Source organism: Dendrobates tinctorius, unplaced genomic scaffold (assembly GCF_039654945.1).
Source record: "Dendrobates tinctorius isolate UK_male_01 unplaced genomic scaffold, ASM3965494v1 ptg000010l, whole genome shotgun sequence".
Lineage (NCBI taxonomy): Eukaryota > Metazoa > Chordata > Amphibia > Anura > Dendrobatidae > Dendrobates > Dendrobates tinctorius.
The window spans coordinates 8822965-8842591 of record NW_027361678.1 but is presented as its reverse complement, the minus strand read 5'-3'; the positions used below and the strand labels follow the sequence as shown (position 1 = coordinate 8842591).

General features: G+C 41.9%; 1 long non-coding RNA gene across 1 annotated transcript in view; it reads left to right on the top strand.

Annotated features, from left to right (window-relative positions):
• LOC141098575 (uncharacterized) overlaps positions 1-12720 on the top strand; it is a 105487-nt gene extending 92767 nt beyond the window's left edge. Inside the window, exons 3-4 of the long non-coding RNA XR_012234289.1 lie at positions 8342-8572; positions 12248-12720. This is a non-coding gene — a long non-coding RNA (uncharacterized lncRNA). The remainder of the gene's footprint in view (positions 1-8341; positions 8573-12247) is intronic.
• The last annotated feature ends 6907 nt before the right edge of the window (positions 12721-19627 follow it).

The following is a 19627-nucleotide window of genomic DNA, read 5'->3' as shown; positions in this document are numbered from 1 at the left end:
AAGGTCATGGGTTTCTGACAACTATGAGAGACAATTACCTTTCACAACTGGTTCAGGACCAAACAAGAGGGGGGGCACTGCTAGACCTAATGTTAACCAACAGGCCAGACCGCATATCAAATGTAAGGGTTGGGGGTCACTTGGGTAATAGTGATCACAAATTAATAAGTTTTCATGTATCCTTTACTAAGATGTGTAGTAGACTGGTTACAAGGACATTAAACTTCAGGAAGGCAAATTTCCAACGGATGAGAGATGATCTTGGTGCAATTAACTGGGACGATATCCCGAGACATAAAAATACACAAAGAAAATGGGAGACGTTTATTAGCATCCTGAATAGGACCTGTGCACAATATATACCGTATGGGAATAAACATGCGAGAAATAGGAGGAAACCACTATGGCTAAATAGAGCTGTAAGGGGAGCAATAAGAGATAAAAATAAAGCATTTAGAGAATTAAAGCAAGTAGGTAGTGATGAGGCATTAAATAAATACAGAAAAATAAATACTGTAAAAAGCAAATCAAAACAGCAAAGATTGAGACAGAGAGACTCATTGCCAGAGAAAGTAAAAATAATCCCAAAATATTCTTTAACTACATAAATAGTAAGAAGCTAAAAAATGATAGTGTTGGCCCCCTTAAGAATAGTCTGGGTGAAATGGTGGATGAGGATGAGGAAAAAGCCAATATGCTAAATGATTTTTTTTCAACAGTGTTTACACAAGAAAATCCCATGACGGATAACATGATCAGGGATAAAAATTCTCCATTAAATGTCACCTGCTTAACCCAGCAGGAAGTACGGCGGCATCTAAAAATCACTAAAATTGACAAATCCCCGGGCCCGGATGGGATACACCCCCGAGTACTGCAGGAATTAAGCAGAGTCATAGATAGACCATTATTTTTAATCTTTAAAGATTCCATAATAACAGGATCTGTACGACAGTACTGGCATATACCAAATGTGGTGCCAATATTCGAAAAGGGGACAAAAACTGAACTTGGAAATTATAGGCCAGTGAGTTTAACCTCAACTGTGGGTAAAATCCTGGAGGGTTTTCTAAGAGATACTATACTGGAGTACCTGGAGAAGAATAACCTTATGACCCAATATCAACAAGGGTTTACAAGGGACCGTTCCTGTCAGACTAATCTGATAAGCTTTTATGAAGAGGTAAGTTCCGGACTGGACCAAGGGAATGCAGTGGACGTGGTGTACATGGACTTTTCAAAAGCTTTTGATACGGTGCCACACAAAAGGTTGATACATAAAATGAGAACAATGGGGATAGGGGAAAATATGTGTAGGTGGGTTAAGAGCTGGCTCAGGGATAGGAAACAAAGGGAGGTTATTGATGGAGCACACTCGGACTGGGTCACGGTTAGCAGTGGGGTACCACAGGGGTCAGTTTTGGGCCCGCTTCTTTTTAACATATTTATTAATGACCTTGTAGGGGGCATAGAGAGTAGAATTTCAATATTTGCAGATGACACTAAACTCTGCAGGGTAATCAATACAGAGGAGGACAATTTTATATTACAGGAGGATTTATGTAAACTAGAAGCTTGGGCTGATAAATGGCAAATGAGCTTTAATGGGGATAAATGTAAGGTCATGCACTTGGGTAGAACGAACAACATGTATAATTATGTGCTTAATTGTAAAACACTGGGCAAAACTGTCACTGAAAAAGACCTGGGTGTATGGGTGGACGACAAACTCACATTTAGTGGCCAGTGTCAGGCAGCTGCTGTAAAGGCAAATAAAATAATGGGATGCATTAAAAGAGGCATAGATGATCATGAGGAGAACATAATTTTACCTCTATATAAGTCACTACTGCGACCACACTTAGAATACGGTGTACAGTTCTGGTCTCCGGTGTATAAGAAAGACATAGCTGAACTGGAGCGGGTGCAGAGAAGAGCGACCAAGGTTATTAGGGAACTGGGGGGTCTGCAATACCAAGACAGGTTATTACACTTGGGGTTATTTAGTTTGGAGAATCAAAGGCTTAGGGGTGATCTTATTACAATGTATAAATATATGCGGGGACAATACCAAGACCTATCTAATGATCTTTTTACTCTTAGACCTGTGACGGGGACAAGGGGGCATCCTCTACTTCTGGAGGAAAGAAGGTTTAAACATAATCACAGACGCGGATTCTTTACTGTACGAGCAGTGAGACGATGGAACTCTCTGCCATATGATGTTGTAATGAGTGATTCCCTACTAAAATTTAAGAGGGGACTGGATGCCTTTCTTGAAAAGTATAATATTACAGGGTATATACACTAGTTTCCTTAGTGTTGCGTTGATCCAGGGAGCTAGTCTGATTGCCGTATGTGGAGTCGGGAAGGATTTTTTTCCCCAATGTGAAGCTTACTGTTTGCCACATGGGTTTTTTTTGCCTTCCTCTGGATCAACATGTTAGGGCAAGTTAGGATAGGATATGGGTTGAACTAGATGGACTTAAAGTCTCCCTTCAACCTTAATTACTATGTTACTATGTATTGTTTACATAAATTCAAATTTATCTATTAAAATTAACTTTTTTTTTTTTTCTTTTTTTTTTACTAATAATGTTGTATTTTGTTCCTGGCACATAGCTTTCTATTTCAGTCATTTGTCCTTTTTGTGCCCTATGAGGATGAGTAATTAAATTGGAAATGTATCAGTAACTCATCTAAGAGCTGCATACCCCAATTCCAGTGATGTCACTTACTGGGCTACTTGATGTCATTTTGATACAATCCCTGTTGTCTCTGCTGCAGATCTAGTAGTTCCTTGAATGCCTAGCTCTGTATAACTCCACCCACACCACTGATTAGTAGATTTCTGCCTATGCACAGTGTACACTGAAAGCTGCCAATCAGTGATGGAGATGAGTTTATACAGGGCTCACGAATATGGAAGATAACTATTCAGCAAGTTTACTAGTCCTCTAGTGATAATCTTCTACTGATAAAACAGTGATTTGATCAAAACTACAACAAGCAACCCAATAAGTAACATCGCTGGAATCAGGGTCTCTGCCCCTACATTAGGCTACTTTTGGATTATATGACAAAAACCTGGCGACAGATTCCTTTTAATGACCCTTGTTGGACAAGAAAAAAATTTTTTACACCATGATAGAAAATGTATAAGCAACTTGGGAAGCACAATTTGTGTGCAATAACGGATGGCTATGAAGCAAGTATGAAATGATTGCATCGGTCTGGGTTAATTGCCTAACTGCATTTGTGTTTTTGTGGCTGAGTGTTCAGTATGAGTCAGACGGCTGCATAAATGAGACTGGGATTGCAATGCTCGGACTGGCCATAGGCTCTCCGGACCCGAGCGTGGCAGCATCCATTTCTGTGCAGCTGACACGCTCTGGTAGGGAGAGCTGTCGGCCAGTCCGGGCATTGTATTGCAGTACTCGTCCGAGTTATGCAGCCATCTGACCCTTCCTTTACTGTAGTATACGGTATATACTGTCATCCAGCGTCGGACTGGAACACCTTGGGCCCACCAGAGAAAATCATTCTTGGGGCCCACTATGTAGCTGCATAGAGTTAAATACCAGACCACCAATTATGCGGTAAAACACGCTAATATCCGGGTATAATATAAGGTTGTACATGTCTTAATTATGTAGCAGGAGTTGGGTAGCTCCCTCATAGAATATAAAGCAGCCCCCTCACATAGTATAATGCAGCCATCTCATAGAATATAATGCAGCCATCTCATAGAATATAATACTGCCCCCCTCATAGGGTATAATACTGCCCCCCTCATAGGGAATAATGCACCCCCTCATAGGGTATAATGCACCCCCTCATAGGGTATAATGCACCCCCTCATAGGGTATAATACTGCCCCCCTCATAGGGTATAATACTGCCCCCCTCATAGGGAATAATGCACCCCCTCATAGGGAATAATGCACCCCCTCATAGGGTATAATGCTGCCCCCTCATAGGGTATAATACTGCCCCCCTCATAGGGTATAATACTGCCCCCCTCATAGGGAATAATGCACCCCCTCATAGGGTATAATGCTGCCTCCTCATAGGGTATAATACTGCCCCCCTCATAGGGAATAATGCATCCCCTCATAGGGAATAATGCTGCCCCCTCATAGGGTATAATACTGCCCCCCTCATAGGGTATAATGCACCCCCTCATAGGGTATAATGCACCCCCTCATAGGGAATAATGCTGCCCTCCTCATAGGGTATAATGCTGCCTCCTCATAGGGTATAATGCTGCCACCTCATAGGGTATAATACTGCCCCCCTCATAGGGAATAATGCACCCCCTCATAGGGTATAATGCTGCCTCCTCATAGGGTATAATGCTGCCCCCCTCATAGGGTATAATGCTGCCCCCTCATAGGGTATAATACTGCCCCCCTCATAGGGAATAATGCTGCCCCCCTCATAGGGTATAATACTGCCTCCTCATAGGGTATAATACTGCCCCCCTCATAGGGTATAATGCATCCCCTCATAGGGTATAATGCACCCCCTCATAGGGTATAATACTGCCCCCCTCATAGGGTATAATACTGCCCCCCTCATAGGGAATAATGCACCCCCTCATAGGGTATAATGCTGCCTCCTCATAGGGTATAATACTGCCCCCCTCATACGGAATAATGCATCCCCTCATAGGGAATAATGCTGCCCCCTCATAGGGTATAATGCTGCCCCCCTCATAGGGTATAATACTGCCCCCCCTCATAGGGTATAATACTGCCCCCCTCATAGGGAATAATGCATCCCCTCATAGGGAATAATGCTGCCCTCCTCATAGGGTATAATGCTGCCTCCTCATAGGGTATAATGCTGCCCCCTCATAGGGTATAATGCTGCCCCCTCATAGGGAATAATGCACCCCCTCATAGGGTATAATGCTATATAGATATATAGATATAGAGTTAGATAGAAATAGATAGAAAGATAGATGTAGAAATAGATAGATATAGAGATAGATAGTAGATAATGGATAGAAAGTAGATAATGGATAGATATAGATAGAAAGATTCATAGAGATAGATATAAAGATAGATATAGAAAAAATATAGATAGATAGATCGATAGGTAGATAGATATAGAGATAGATAGAAAATAGATAATGGATAGATAGATAGATAGATAGATAGATAGATAGATAGATATAGAGATAGATAGCTATAGATAGAAAGATATAGAGATAGATAGATAGATATATAGATAGAGAAAGATAATAGATAGAGATAGATAATAGATAGAGATATACAGATATAATAATAATAATATAGACATATATAGATATAGAGATAAATATATATAGATAGATGGCTATAAATAAAAATAGATATAGAGATATATAGAGATAGATAGATATAGAGATAATAGATATAGAGATAGATAGATAGATATAGAGACAGATAGATATAGAAAGATAGATATAGAGATAATAGCTAGATATAGAGATATGTATAGAGATAGATAGATATAGAGTTAGAAAGATAGATATAGAGAGATATAGAGAGATGGATAGATAGATATAGATAATAGAGATAATAGATAGATAGATATAGAGATATATGGATAGATAAAGAGAGAGAGATAGAGATTGATAGATAATGAGATATAGAGATAGATATAGAGATATAGTGTTAGACAGAAAGATAGATATAGAGATAGATAGATATAGAGATAGATATAGAGATAACAGATATAGAGATAGATAGATATAGAGATAGATAGATATAGAGATAATATATAGAGAGAGAGATATAGAGAGAAACAGATATATATATAGAGATAGATATAGAGATAGATAGATATAGATATAAAGATAGATAGAGATAGAGATAGCGGTAGATAGAGAGAGAGATAGAGACAGAGATCGATAAATAGAGAGATAGAGATAGATAGATAAAGATAGATAATAAATATAGAGATAACAGATAGATATAGAGATAGAGTAAGATAGAAAGATATAGAGATAGGTAGATATAGATAATAGAGATAGCTAGATAGACATAATAGATAGATATAGATAGAAAGATAGATATAGAGATAGATGTAGAGATAGAAAGATAGATATAGAGATAGAGCGATAGATGGAGATAGATATAGATAATAGATAGAGATAGATAGATAGATATAGAGATAGAAAGATAGATAGATATACAGAGAGATCGATATAGAGATAGAGATAAATAGATAGATAGATATAGAGAGAGATATAGATATAGAGATAATAGATATATATAGAGATAGATAGATATAGATATAGAGAGATAGATACAGAGAAAAGATATAGAGATAAATAGATAAAGATATATATAGAGATAGAAAGATAGATATAGAGATAGATAGAGATATATAGATAGATAGCTATAGAGATATAGAGATAGATATAGAGAGAAATAGAGATAGATATATAGATATAAAGATAGATATAGAGATAGAGTGATAGATAGCGAGAGATATAGATATAGAGATAGATAGATACAGAGAAAAGATATAGAGATAGATAACGGATAGATAAATAGATAGATAGGTATAGAGATAGATAGATAGATAGATATAGATATTAGATAGAGATATATATAGATAAAGATAGATAGATATAGATGGTAGCTAGATAGATAATAAATATAGAGATAATAGATATAGAGATAGAGTAAGATAGATAGATATAGAGATAGATAGATAGACATAATAGATAGATATAGAGATATATATAGAAAGATATAGAGATAGATAGATAGATATAGAGATAGATGTAGAGATAGAAAGATAGATAGAGCGATAGATATAGATAATAGATAGATATAGAGATAGATAGATATAGATAATAGATAGAGATAGAAAGATAGATATAAGAGAGATAGAGAGAGAGATATATTGAGAAATAGAGATAGAGAGAGCGAGAGAGATATAAAAAAACAAAACAATACTCACCTCTCCTCCTCGCTCCCACGCTGATCCCGGCTTCAGTGTCAGGAGCTGCCCCCTCTGCCAGACACACAGCGGGTGCGCGATGTAGTGACGTCATCGCGCACTGGCTGTGAGTCAGGAGCAGAGGGGCCTGAGGGCGGCGCCGGCCCTGATTTACAGATGCAGAGCGGCTTACTGGGCTGGGGGCGGGGCCTCTGGGGGTGGAGACCTGAAATGATATTCACTGCTTCGCAGTGAATATTCATTTCTCTTTAGCAGCGGGGACAGGGGCTCCTGCCTCCTGACACCCGCTGCTGCTCCGCTGGCACGGGCCCCCATAGCAGCTGCATGGTGTGCGACACACCACTGGCTGGGGGCCCCTGGAGCAGCGGGGGCCCTAGGCAACTGCTGGCCCTGTATGCCTGCAGGTGCCAGGGCCCACCAGATGCCAGGGCCCACCGGAGAATCCTCCGGTTCCCCGGTGGGCCAGTCCGACGCTGCTGTCATCTATAGCCATGTAGATCCAGGTGATATGTTCAGTCCTTCACGTATACTAAAAAGTCTATTCTGGCATAAAATAATCCAAAGCTACTGTATATAAGATACAACCGTACATGTTTCTTCTAAACTCGTCTATCTTCATCCTTGTATATGCCCGTTGTTTCTCCAGACATTTCAACTTTCAAGAAAATTCTCAGTTCGAAAGAGAATAGCGCACCGGAACGTTTAATCCATGGGTTCCCCAACTATAAATCTGCAGAATACATAATGGATCTGCATGCTCTGTTAAAAACGGTGCAGACCCATCAGCGTTATAGAGAGCTTTTGTTCTAACGTAGAAGCAATTATACAATGGATGTAAAGCCTTCTCTTAATAATGCCCCGAAACTGGACATCCATCTAAAACATCTGAATAATTTCAATACTTGCCAATATGCTACATACAAAATGATGAAAGGGAAACTGTCAGCAGATTTTTTCTATATGATCTGAGAGCAGCATGATGTTGGGGCAGAGACCCTGATTCCAGCGATGTCACTTGCTTGTCTGCATGTTGTCATTGTGTGAAGTACAGTATTCAGATGTACGGGACATCTTGTTCTCCAGACTCCATTCTTGTGCTTGCGATGCCATTTTGTTGTTTCCGAATTAAATTTTGAAACCAGACTGTTCCAGCTTGCACAAGATATGGGATATGAGACCCTGACGAATGTGCTATTGTTCTATTCTCTACGTCACGTAACTAGGGACATATTCCGATTTTCTTGCAATACTATTGGCTTATAAAGTAAATGTGTCACGACGATGCTATTGGTAACTGGGTACCTTGCATAATTAAGCAACATACTATAAAAGAGGTGGCAAAATAAACGGGCTTAGTGATCTGCCTTGATCCTTCCATACAGAGACATCTCCGAGTGGTAATTCCCCGTTGCTAGCAACATCCTGTGAATTAATTTGGAAATCACTTGGTCAACCATGAAGGGTTAATTTAGCCCTCCCTCAACAGTTTGGCGCCCAACGTGGGGCCCCCGAACAGGGACGCCTCTGCCCCCGGAGGACAACAAGACAAAGGACCCTCGGACCGGATACAGGCGCTGGAAAATTGGGACTGATCATCCCCCACGACAACCACGGTAAGTTGGCAGTTATACTGTTCAGACTGACCGTTGGTGGGTTTCCTGTGTTTGTTACTGCAAAGCGGATCTGAGGTTTGTCCTTGATGGTGGGGTGATTCTTGGGTGGAATCATATAGAGGTGCAGTCCCGTTGGGGGCCCAGTGCTCGAACTGTACCTCATAAGGAACGGACACCCCGGATTGACCAGTGATTGTGACTCTCTTTATAGTCAAAATATCCTGAAATCCTGATCACTGTTAGAATCAGGCGTGGTGAAGTGATCGAAGATTGGGTAGGATACGTAACTCAGGTATATATATATATATATATATATATATATATATATATAAACCAGAGGTGTCCGGAGGGATAGTGTGAGAGGCCCTCCTCCTTTCACCGAGTACCGCATTGAATATTGGGTATATGTGGAACAGACTGAACGGCCACTCCAGTATTGTGCACAACTGAAGTAAGGATATTTAGCTCTAAAGGTGAGAATCCGTGGAAAAAAAAAGAAGAATTTCGTGGCTTGGCACATTAATTGTGGGACGAAGGTGTTAGGAAGAACAGAGGAAGTGAATTCTGATTGTTTTTGTTATTGCTATGTTGAAGAAGGAAAACTCGTCTATTATTATGGCAAGGACTGGATGTTTTGTGGTTCAAGAAAGTGACTGTGGTGTGAGAAAGTGATTAAGACGGAACTGTGATTGAGACTAATGTGTCAGGCAGACAAAGAGTTAAAAGTGATGATTTGAAACAAGGTCTCCTTGCTAGATGATAAGGTCCCTCCCCAGGAAATCAAGCCTCTCCTCCCGACTGTAAGCTCTGTGCCCCTTAACCCCAGGGCACCGATATATCCTGGACTACCAAAACTCAGTACGCCCCCACCCTGTGATCCTGCCGGGTGGATTTGTGCCAAATGCGGAGTTACTAATCCTCAGTGGAGAGAGGTCTGTTACAATTGTGGAGCAAGGAGACCTGGAGTCGCAGCCCCCACTTTTCCTTTGTTAAACGCTGACAGTACCTATTATCAGCCACCGCCGCCAGCCTCAGTCCCTGCTATGCCTAATATTCCTAGTGGTTATGAGTATCCACCCCCTCCTACTTTAGTCACCCGATCCAGAGACTTCCCCCATGGCCTTCTACAGGCAAATAGCAGCAAATCGAGAGATTTGTTCCACTCCGGATGATGCATTAAAAGTAGAAAAAAAAGTTTCCAGAAGAAATTAACTCGCTCTGTATCAGCAGGGAAAGAAGAAAAAAAAACAATAAAAAAACAAACTAGCAGCCAGCAGCTGTCCCAGCATCCCCCACTGCCCCCACTGCAGCTGCATGCATATAGCTCTTCCTTATCAGTGGCACACAGCAAACTACGCTCCCGCGCTCCAATCATACACAAATTCAGCTCCCTACTCCAATATCTCTCCCAATCCTATGACTGGGAACCTTACTCCCCAGATCCGCCGTGCCAATTCTCGTCGGCAATGCTGGCGCTGTGGCCGACTCGGTCACTTTCAGACAGATTGTCATACCCCCGCTGTTTTAATCGGAGTAGATGGCAGACCCAATTAACCTACTCTTACAAAACCCATCTCTGTGGGACCCTTCCCCGAGGTTACTGCTCAGCTTGTAATCTCTCCCACATGTCCAGTAAATTTACTAGGGTCAGATTTATTATCACAGTTCCGCTCCAGAATAACCAGTTTGCAAAAAACATAAGAGAGTGTCTCTTGCCCTGGCAGTTAAATCACCCCCAGGTCACACAGTTTCAGTATGTGGATGATTTTTTGTTGTGTGCACGGACGGAGCAGGAAGCCATTGCTGCCACTGTTAGCCTCCTCAAGCATCTGGCAGCACTGAACTGTCGGGTTTCGGCCTCGAAACTTCAGTTTTGCCTTGGTCAAGTGATATTCTTGGGTCACTGTCTCTTTCAGGGTGTCAGACACCTCACAGAAGAAAGAAAAAAAAGCTGTCAGCTCCCTTCCTTTCCCAAAAGATGAAGCTGAACTCCAGCGTTTTCTTGGACTATGTATTTATTGTTGTCAGTGGATACCGGATGCATCCCGCTTAATGCAACCCCTTTACAATGCCTTAAAAGACGGTATAATGAAATATAGGGAAAGATGGCAGTGATGAGGATTATCTCCAACATGATTGTTCCCAACTTCTGTCTGAAGAAACAGCTACTCCACCAAATGTCAGTGAGAATCCACTCCCAAATCCTGATCTGGTGTTATACACAGATGGTTCAAGATATGCTGACGAGTCTGGTAGATTCCACACGGGATACGCTGTTACCACAGAGGACACTGTAGTGCACGCAGCTGTGCTCCCGCCCTCACAGTCAGCACAAGAAGCAGGACTCCAGGCTCTGTCTACTGCATGTACTTTGGCCAAGAACAGAAGGGCTAATATATACACGGACTCAAGGTATGCATTTGGTATTGCTCACGATTTTGGGGCTCTATGGGCCAATCGAGGGTTTACTACTACTGCCGGAACCCCAGTGAAAAATGCTGAAGCTGTTAAAACCCTCATGGACTCGATCAAATTACCTACTCAGGTGGGTATTATCAAAGTTAAGGCGCACGGTCCTAGGAACAGTCCACAGACTGTTGGCAATGCATTTGCGAATATGCAAGCAAAGCCGCCGCTCTTTTACCTGTTGAACCAAACATACCAACTATGGGGACCACACGCTCTCAGCGTAAACAGTTTCAAGAAGCATTGACCCTACAATCACCTGATGATCTACAACAGACTGAAGTTTTCTGTCGGACCCCGCGAGACTGCTTAATGACGATGCAGAGAATGTCTTCAAAGGAAGAGGTGAAGCAATGGAAAACTGATGGGGCACGAATGGATAATGGTCTCTGGGAAAAGGACCAACTCGTGTGTCTCCTTAAGCGGATGTACCCGGCTATTGCCACATGGGCCTATATATCGAGGAAAGAATCAGACCCTTGCACTGGTGCAAAAATTCTACTGGGCCCCGGGAATTTCCACAGTTAAGACAGCGCTTAACTGTGCTTGTAATATCTGTCAGACCTGCAATCCTGGTCAACTTCAACGTGTACCCCCGGAGCACCTTGCTAAGCCCGACTATCCTTTCCAAAGGCTCCAGGTGGACCATATCACGTTACCCAAGTCTGGATGGTATGAATACTGTTTGGTTGTTGTTGATATGTTCTCCAGTTGGCCGGAAGCATTCCCTGTTACCAACATGACTGCAAAAACCATAGCGAAGAAACTGGTGATGGAAGTCCTATGCAGATATGGGGTTCCAGAAGTTGTTGAAAGTGATCAAGGTCCGGCCTTTTCTTCTCATGTGTACCAAGAAGTTCTGACAGTGCTTGGATCCACTGTAGCCCTCCATACTCCGTACCACCCACAATCCAGTGGGAAAGTTGAGAGGCTGAACGGCACACTGAAGGGACAATTGACCAAAATGATGCAGTAGACTGCGGCTCCATGACCAGAGCTCATACCCATTGTACTATATCACATTCATACTACCCCTATTGCAAAACATGGCCTGTCCCCATATGAGATATTGTTTGGTGCCAGGCCCCCCAGTTGCAAATTTCCAGCCTCAGCAGTTATCAGAAGAAACTGACCGTGCTGGTCAATATGTTATTCAGCTTAGTAAATATCTTGCTAACACCCATTCTCTAGTTTCTTCTTCTCTTACAGATTCAGCAGAAACCGACACCTGTCATAACCTGAAGCCTGGTGATTTTGTAGTCGTTGAAAGGAAATTCTGCACTAGAACAGCTAATGATGAAACCAAAGGCGTCGTCGCCCCTGCTCTTCTCTGCACCGATCTCAAAAGGTTACTTGATGAAGATGTTGAAGCCAAGCGAATGGCTACCTTCAAAAGATCTCCACCACCGTCATAAAAAATTGTTATTCGTAAATTGCAGCATACAGGGAGGATAGGTGCGCCGCAACAGACATGACTGATAACACGGCATCAGCCATGTGAAGGCCAGTACCCCTCAAGCTTATGGCTTGGAATAGCACCTCTGATACTGCATATTAGTTAACAAAATTTATCTAGGGTATATACTGTCATCTATAGCCATGTAGTTCCAGGTGATATGTTCAGTCCTTCACGTATACTAAAAAGTCTATTCTGGCATAAAATAATCCAAAGCTATATAAGATACAACCGTACATGTTTCTTCTAAACTCGTCTATCTTCATCCTTGTATATGCCCGTTGTTTCTCTAAACATTTCAACTTTCATGAAAATTCTCAGTTCGAAAGAGAAGAATAGAACACCGGAACGTTTAATCCATGGGTTCCCCAACTATAAATCTGCAGAATACATAATGGATCTGCATGCTCTGTTAAAAATGCTGCAGACCCATCAGTGTTATAGAGAGCTTTTGTTCTAACGTAGAAGCAATTATACAATGGATGTAAAGCCTTCTCTTAATAATGCCCCGAAACTGGACATCCATCTAAAACATCTGAATAATTTCAATACTTGCCAATATGCTACATACAAAATGAGGAAAGGGAAACTGTCAGCAGATTTTTTCTATATGATCTGAGAGCAGCATGATGTTGGGGCAGAGACCCTGATTCCAGCGATGTCACTTGCTTGTCTGCATGTTGTCATTGTGTGAAGTACAGTATTCAGATGTACGGGACATCTTGTTCTCCAGACTCCATTTTTGTGCTTGCAAAGCCATTTTGTTGTTTACAAGTTAAATTTTGTAACTTAACTAGATGAAAGTTCACGGTTGTCATGAAACCAGACTGTTCCAGCTTGCACAAGATATGAGACCCTAATGAATGTGCTATTGTTCTATTCTCTACGTCACGTAACTTCGGACATATTCCGATTTTCTTGCAATATTATTGGCTTTTAAAGTAAAATGTGTCATGACGATAATATTGGTAACTGGGTACTTTGAATAATTAAGCAAAATACTATAAAAGAGGTGGCAAAATAAACGTGCTTAGTGATCTGCCTTGATCCTCACATACAGAGACACATCTCCGTGTGGTCATTCTCCGTTGCTAGCAACATCCTGTGAATTAATTTGGAAATCACTTGGTCAACAGTGAAGGGTTAATTTAGCCCTCCCTGTTATGATTGGGTCACCGAGGAGGTAAATAAGACCAAGCTAAGCTACAGAAAACCAGAGAGGTTGGTAACTAAGCAGATTGCAGACCCCTGATCCTATCCACACAACTAGCAGTAGCCGTGGAGTGTGCCTACGATGATTCTAGACACCTCGACACAGCCGGAGAACTAAATAAGCCTAAAGCAAGAAAAGGGGAAATCTAAACTGCCCCAGAGCAGACCCCAAAAGAATAGACAGCCCCCAAACATATGTCGGTGAGACAAGATGAAAACAGACACAGGTAGGAAAATAGGCTGAGCAAACGATGGGGCCCACACTAACTAGAAAGGACAGGAAAGGAAAGACACTCTCTGCAATCACGCAAAAAACCCTGCAAAAATGTCCAACACTTCTGATAGCAAAAACTCTGAAGTCACTAGACTTCTCCCACTATATCAGCACTCTGGCATATTCTGAAAGCAGAGCAAAAAGAGGCCAATCTAATAAGGGACAAAAACACAAACAATAACGTAAGGATGGAAATTGAGCACAGCCCCAGTCGGGGCTGGCTGACCACATAAAACTGAATAGACAAAACCAAATTTGAATGTGCACAATAGCAAAGAACACTTAGCTTGAGCATGCAGGGACTGAACTGGAAACTAAGACCTCAGGAGGCAGGAAAAATCACCAGCAGGGATAGAGGGAGTCGGTTGTCTTAAATCCAGTCAGAGACTCCAGATGTCCAATCATCGTCCTCATTATCAGGTGGCAGGCCTCTGTCAATTAGAGCAGCTCCATTACCTCCTGTAACCACCAGAGGGAGCCCGGAAAGAGAACTCGCGTCTCCTCTGTCAATACAACCAGCTCCACTACCTTCACTAGCAACCAGAGGCAGGCCAGAAAGTGAATTCGCAACAGTACCCCCCCCTTGAGGAGGGGTCACCGAACCCTCATCCACGCCACCAGGCCGATCAGGATGGGCCCGGTGAAAAGCACGAACCAATCTATCGGCATGAATGTCAGAAGCAGAGACCCAAGAATTATCCTCCTGGCCTTAACCCTTCCATTTGACCAAGTAATGGAGTCTCCGTCTAGCCAAACGAGAATTCAATATTTTCTCTACCTCATATTCCACATTGCCTTTAACCAATACAGGATCAGGAGGTGCTGCCATAGGAACTACTGGGTCAACAAACCTCTTCAACAGAGATTTATGAAACACGTTATGGATCTTAAACGTAGCTGGAAGAGCCAATCGAAAAGAAACAGGATTAAGAATCTCCAAAATCTTATAAGGTCCAATGAATCTTGGCTTGAACTTTGGAGATGCAACCTTCATAGAAATATTCTTTGACGACAACCAAACCATATCACCCACTTTAAACCTGGGACCAATGGTCCTATGCCGGTTGGAAAACCGCTGGGCTTTTTCCTGAGAGAAGGACAACTTATCCACCACTTGGTCCCAAATCTGCTGCATTCTCTCTACCACAGTGTCCACACTTGGGCAGGTCGAAGTTTCCACCTGCCCTGAAGAAAATCGAGGATGAAACCCAAAGTTACAGAAAAGGGCGACATCAAAGTGGCAGAACTAGCTCTATTGTTTAGCGCAATTTCGGCCAAGGGCAAAAATGAGACCCAGTCATCCTGATCAGCAGATATCAAACATCTCAAATAGGAATCCAAAGTCGGGTTTGTTCTCTGTCTGCCCATTGGTCTGATGGATGTAACGCAGAGGAGAAAGATAACTGAATTCCCAGATTGGAACAAAAAGCTTTCCAAAATCTGTAAACAAACTGGACTCCTCTGTCCGACACAATGTTCTCAGGAATCCCATGCAACCGAACCACCTGTTGTAAAAACAAGGGCACCAACTCTGAAGATGATGGCAACTTTGGGAGTGGTACAAGATGGACCATCTTGGACCATCTTAGAAAATCTATCACAAATCACCTAGATAAGTCATTCTCTGAGAGACAGGAAGATCAGAAATAAAATCCATTGAGATATGGGTCCATGGCCTCTTGGGCACCGGCAGGGGCATCAACAACCCATTAGAACGAGAACAGGGTTTAGACCGAGAACAAGTCCCACAGGACTGCACAAAATTCCTGACATCACGAGATAAGGCAGGCCACCAAAAAGACCGACTCGCCACATCTCTGGTACCAAAAATACCTGGATGACCAGCCAACGCGGAGCAATGAATTTTAGACATCACTCTCTTCCTCCACTGGTCAGGAACATACAATTTTCCCATAGGACAACGTTCAGGTTTGTCCTCCTGAAATTCCTCCAGGGCACGTCTCAAATGGGTCGAGATGGCGGAAAGAACTACCCCCTCACCTAGGATGGCAGTAGGCTCGGTCACAATAAGAGAATCCGCAAAGAAACTCCTAGAAAGGGCGTCCGCCTTAACATTCTTAGTGCCCAGAAGAAAAGAGACCACAAAATTAAAACGCGTGAAAAACAAGGCCCACCTAGCCTGTCTAGGATTCAAGCGTTTGGCGGATTCAAGATAAATCAAATTCTTGTGGTTGGCGAGGACCACGACTTGATGTCTAGCTCCCTCCAACCAATGTCTCCACTCTTCAAATGCCCATTTCATGGCCACAAATTCAGATTCCCCACGTCATAGTTACGTTCAGATGGGGAAGAATTTTCGAGAAAAGGATTCATTTTAGAAGTCACCGGATCTTTTTGGGACAAAACAGCTCCTGCACCAATCTCAGAAGCATCTACCTCCACCTGAAATGGAAGTGAGACATCTGGTTGCCGTAGAACCGGAGCAGAAGTGAATCTCCGCTTAAGCTCCTGAAATGCCAAGACAGCCTCTGGAGACCTATTCAGCACATCAGCTCCCTTCTTGGTCAGATCAGTCAGTGGTTTGACAATACCAGAAAAATTACCTATAAATTTACGATAGAATTTAGCAAAACCCAAAAACTTCTGGAGAGCCTTCAAAGAAGTGGGCTGAACCCAATCATAAATGGCCTGTACCTTGGCCGGGTCCATTTCAATAGCCGACGGAGACAAAATAAATCCCAAAAATGAAATCCTCTGTACAACAAAGAGGCATTTCGATCCCTTAACATACAGGGAATTTTCCCTCAAAATCCGGAACACAGTCCGGACATGTTCCACATGAGAATCCCAATCACTGGAAAAGATCAAAATATCATCCGTATAGATGATCAAAAACTTATCCACAAAGTCCCGAAAAATATCATTCATAAAGGATTGGAAGGTTTTAGTGGCATTAGTGATCCCAAAAGGCATCACCAGGTACTCAAAATGTCCACTACCTTCACTAGCAACCAGAGGCAGGCCAGAAAGTGAATTCAAAACACCTCCCTCAACAATTGTGATACAATCCCTGTTTTCTCTGCTGCAGATCTCAGAATGCTGAGCTGTGTATAACCCCGCCCACACCACTGATTGGCAGCTTTCTTTATAAAATCAGTGGTGGGCGCGGGGTTTGAAAAGGAAGCACGAGACACCTAGTCCTGTATTGATAATCTGCTGCTGATAACACTGATTTTTATTTAGTAAGCAAAACACAGCCGTAAGTCAGTAAGTGACAAATCGCTGGAATCAGGATCTCTTGCCCTACATCATGCTGCTCTGAGATCAAATAGAAAAATCCTGCTGACAGATTCCTTTTCCCTGGCTATACAACAGTTTGTTTATGAATTAATAAGATGCATTAAGACATCATTAGTTGGCAGTAAAGTTCCTGGAAAAAAAATATAACTCCTCTTCTTTTGAAGACCCAATTTAGTGAAAATGCTTCAAATTATATTATATTCAAAGTAACAAAATGTAAAAAGAAGAAAACAAAATAAGCAGATATGTTCACAGAAATAACGAACCTACCAGTGAGAAGATGGAAGACCCAAACAGTCATTATCATTACGGTCTGCTGCCTTATATGATGAGGATCACAGGCTACTTTCACACATCAGTTTTTTGCCGTCAGGCAGGATCCGGCTATTTTTAGAAAAAACGGATCCGGCATAAATTTTGGAGAACTGTAGAAACGGATCCGTTTTTTTGCTGGATCCGTCTAGCAGGTTATATCTGTTCCTGGGGGCTGGCCAATTGGATCTGAGCATGCGCAGACTTAAAAAAAACGGATCCGGTGGCTGGATCCGTCTTTTTCTGGATCCGGCGCATTCCGGCGCCCATAGACTTTCATTGTAGCAAAAAGCTGGAAGCGCCGAATCCGGCGCTTCCGGCTTTTTCGCCGGAGACAAAAAACGTTACAGTAGCCGTTTTTTCCAGACGCCGGAATGAGACAAGTTGCCGGATCCGGCAAAAAACGGATGAAACGCAATGCCATCCGGCACGATCCGGCGCTAATGCAAGTCAATGGGGAAAAACTGGATCCGGCATTGCATTTTGCCGGATCCGGTTTTACAAAAAAAAGCCGGATCGCGCCTGAAGGCAAAAAACTGATGTGTGAAAGAGGCCTAATGTACATACTGGAAGGCCAGCAAGCAACTCTCGTATCAGTGAGTGAGTGTTACATAACACTTGCTTCTGTTTTTATTTCTTAATTCAAGACATAATTATTTACAATTAAACAGGCAGATTTACCCATAAAGAACCTGACTAAAATGTTCGATGATTAACCTTCTAGTAGGAGCCTCCCAGATTATTGCTCTGTAATATCAATAACAAACTCATGCAAGCTGAAAAGTATATTAGAATACTAAACATGAGCTTAGTGTAACAATTTACACACACAAGTTTCTCTCATACACAGATGATATTTATGAAAGTTATAAATCCTCCCCCCACCAAAAAAAAATAAATTAAATCATCCAAAATTCGGTCCATATTTCAGTACCATTTATAAAGAAGAGCAAATGACACTTGTGTGTTAGAAATTAGTCTTTCCTGTGCACCACAATCTCCTTCTGCACTTTAAGCTTTTTGAAGAATAGTGTCGCTTAGCTGCAATGTTCTTAAAGTGAGAACATTTAAAAAAAAAAAAAAGTTTTTTCTTTCCCTTTACATTCTTAAAGGGGACCTGTCACTTGCCATAAATATGTATTTTTCCTCTTGTTTTTATTTTGCCCCTAAGCCGCTCCGTTCTGGATATATGGCGCCCCTCTTCCCTACATAGAAATCTAGTCTTTCCTGCCAACTGGGTGGATCCTTATGAAGACTCCCAAAGAGAAGAATTGAGGACCACACCCACTTGGTAAAAATGCAAAATTTATATAAAAGGGAAGAGGAGGCCATAGAAAAAGAAAAACAAAGCCGCATTCAGGAGAACAGCAGCATTTCCAACGGGGAAAAAAAAAAGCATATGTATGACTTTAAAGAGTAAACATGGTCTTAATTCCCTCTCATAAATCACTAGTACACATGAAAATGTATATATCAGCTCATCCTGTCCATATCGTTCAATCTAAGAAAGGTGCTGTGCACAGGCAGAGTCCACGGTCTGGCTCCCGGCTGAAAATAATCAGGCCGAAGGCAGGAAGACTTCCAGCAACCACAATAGAAGGGACTATAAAAACATTATTGAAATAGTATGTATTAAAATATCAAAAAGGGAAAAATATAAAAAACACACACACTAGACCTACGCGTTTAGAGCACTAAGGCTCTAAAACATAGTATAAGAACCTTAGTGCTCGAAAAGCGTAGGCAAAGTGTGTTTTTATCTTTTTCCCTTTTCATAGTTTAATAGTTAATAAATGTTGCTTTTAGAGACCTTTACATTGTGGTTGATGGAGGTCTTCCTGATCACGTTACAAAAATGCTTATATTCATCTATCCATTTCTGAAATAAAAATTAAAAGTTTACTTTTTAAGCTTCAACTGCACAAAAAATGAGCTGTAAGTGTTTTTGTCATATTAAAGAGGCATAGTAACCATAGGGATTTTTTAGAGAAACAGGACTAGTAGGCACACTTTATAGATCCCAGAACCAGAGTTTGATTGGTTGTATACTGGGGTTGGCATCCACCTAAAAAGG